Below are 2,678 nucleotides of genomic sequence, written 5' to 3' on the forward strand. Positions count from 1 at the left end.
AAGGAAAAGGTTCATTTGGCTTACAAATCTTGATCATAGTCAATCATTGAGGGAAGTCAGGGTAGGAACTCCATCAAGATCAGAGGCAGTGCCATGAAGAAAAGATACTGGCTTTCTCTCCATGGCTTGCTCAAAATGCTTTATTCTCCAGGTCACCATCCAGAAATGATGCCCACCCCCCAGTGTCCTGGACCTTTCCATAATAATAATTAATTTAAAAAATGCCTCCACATAGGCCTATATGCAATCTCAAAGAAGCCACACCTCTATTAAGGTTTCCTCTCCCCAGCTATGCTAAGTTGACAAAATAATGCTAAACACAGAGTAATTGTGGTCCTAAATGTAACATAGGAGTCCAGCGTAACATCAACAGTCATGGCTCACACTCACTAAATTCATCCCAAGGGTATAGAGCTCTGGCTGTTCCCAGCAATGAGAACCTTGAAGAATTTTTGATTGTCAGTTCTCTTGTTGAGCTTCTGTTATGCTAGTAGGAATTCTTGATTTTTCTGTGCTGAAGTATAATTTTTCCCCTCCTAACTATCTACATTAGAGTCCTTCCCTATATAGACAGACTAACAGGAAAAGCAGTTTCTATTACTCTGGGGAATGCAGCAGCCTGGTAATGGTTTTCTCATCCCTGAGTAGTGGCTTTCAAGCATCTTATCAGGATGCAACATCAGGAGGAGCAAAACCCACAGGGCAAGGCCTATCTCAAAGTGAGGGACTGACAGAAGTTGGAAGGAGATTGTGAGCGGGAGAAGGAGATGTCTCAGTGTCCCTCAGAGGAGTCCCTGAGTCTAGGGCAGGTGGGTGAAACAGCTCCATGGGGAGTTATTGTTCAAGACTCAATCACTGTGGAAGGGCTCTTCAGTGTTTGAAGACAGTAATAATGTGCAAAGTCCTCAGGCTGCAGGTCTTCAATCGTGAGGGTGAATTCTGCTGCAGATCCGCTGCCTGTGAACCTGGTGGGGACACCATCATGCCTGACTGAAGCGTGGTAAATGAGGGCCTTGATGGTCTGGCCTGGTCTTTGTTGGTACCAGGATAGGTAGTGCTTTCCATCTGTGTAGAGGAGGCTCTGACTGGCCCTGCAGGTGATGGAGACTCTCTCTCCTGGAGAAACCCAAAGGGACTCTGTTTGCTGGGTGAGCGTGATCTGCCCATGGGAAGCTGTAACCAGAGATACAGGGGATTCAGATAGGCTGGGAGATGTGGAACAGAGGCTCCTACTATCAGGAGGCTAGGACCTGCTAGATCTATGCTGCAGATGGCTTTTACTACTTACTACTTTCCAAAGCATCTTTAAGAGAAAAGCCCTCTTGGCATATTTTCTGACCTGTGAAACATAGGAAGAGAAGGAGGAGGTTGAGTGGGGCTGCCACCATCTTGCTGTCTCTCAAGCTTCTGAGAATGCTACGACTCAACAGATAGCCCTATTTATAATCCATGAGCATAGGAAGGGGGCCATGAGAGATATTAAAGCAAAGCCGGATGAGGATGAAGGCTGAGTAAGTGGTAAGGAAGGCTGTGCTAACACCTGCTGTTGACACTACCACAGACTCCCATCTACTGCCTGCCTTCACACTTACCCTTGAGGATTTCCCCTGGAAGTGCCACAGATGCTGTGCTTATTGTGTGACAGTCATGGACATCTCCAGGGTAAACAGTAGTCTAGTGCCTAGGGAGATTGCTCTCCTGAATTACTTCTGCAGAGTGAGTTCATCTGTTGTCCCTAAACTGCAACAGTGACTGGAATATACCACTAATGGGTGCTTTGTGTGAGGTCTCAGACAAGGCTCAATTGCTCCCGTGACTCTGGTGCACAGACTCTGCTGTTCTGGAATGCTATGACCATCCTTTACCTGGGGATGGTGATAAGCTGTGACCCAGGAACAATTAATCTAACAACTTAGGATGCTGGCTAATCTTTCTCAGTTTATCCCTGAGATGAGTTAACCCCAGATCAGTAAAGTTTTTTCATTAAATAAGAAGAAATAATGAAATGGAATCAGACAATGTTGTCACCATTTTCTCCCATGGGACTTATTTCCACTTGAACATTTATTTCTTTTTTATTAGGTGAATTTAACAAATCACAATTTTTCAAGCAACTTTTGGATAATGTTACTTAGATGTTTTCTAGTCTTCCCAGATGGTAATGTTAGCTTGCTGAGGGGTGCTTACGCTTCACTCTGCCTTTCTGCATCTGATGGGTACCATATGTTATCTAAGGAGAAGGATGATTAGATAGACAATTCTGGATTCAACTTTCCAAGTCTCCTCATAGTGTGAGAAGCTTGTCTTTTGTGTCAGTACTAGGAGCTGCTACTTCTAACAAGGTCACTGTCATTTGGAAATCAACTCCCAACTTGCAGAGCAGGACCCAGCCAAGCATCAGCTTTAGATTTACAAATCAGAATTAGGCATGTAGTCCTGTTTGATGCAAAACCACATCTCTCACCTCAAAGGGGCTGTAAGTAATAGCTTATTCTGGAGCCAAGTATAAGTGATCCTCTGTCCCTGGAAAAAAGACTTAAGTTTCCTCAAGCATCATGTTCCAAACTGGTAGCAGTTTTATGGGTTTTTAATAGTATTTGAACAAGAAAACTCATAAATCAACACACATTTCAAATGAAAAAATTTAAGTAGTCAGGTTCCTGGAAATCAGGGGAGTC

The 2,678-nt window shown here is 44.0% G+C and overlaps 1 gene segment (V, D, J or C); it reads right to left on the reverse strand.

Moving 5' to 3' along the window:
- Nucleotides 1-841: 841 nt before the first annotated feature.
- Nucleotides 842-1,388, reverse strand: LOC308432386 (Ig kappa chain V-V region MOPC 173-like). The segment is given in 2 exons: nucleotides 1,289-1,388; nucleotides 842-1,173 (listed from the first exon to the last, which is right to left on the reverse strand).
- Nucleotides 1,389-2,678: the final 1,290 nt, after the last annotated feature.

The sequence above is a fragment of the Micromys minutus genome (assembly GCF_963924665.1).
Source record: "Micromys minutus genome assembly, chromosome: 18".
Taxonomy (NCBI): Eukaryota; Metazoa; Chordata; class Mammalia; order Rodentia; family Muridae; genus Micromys; species Micromys minutus.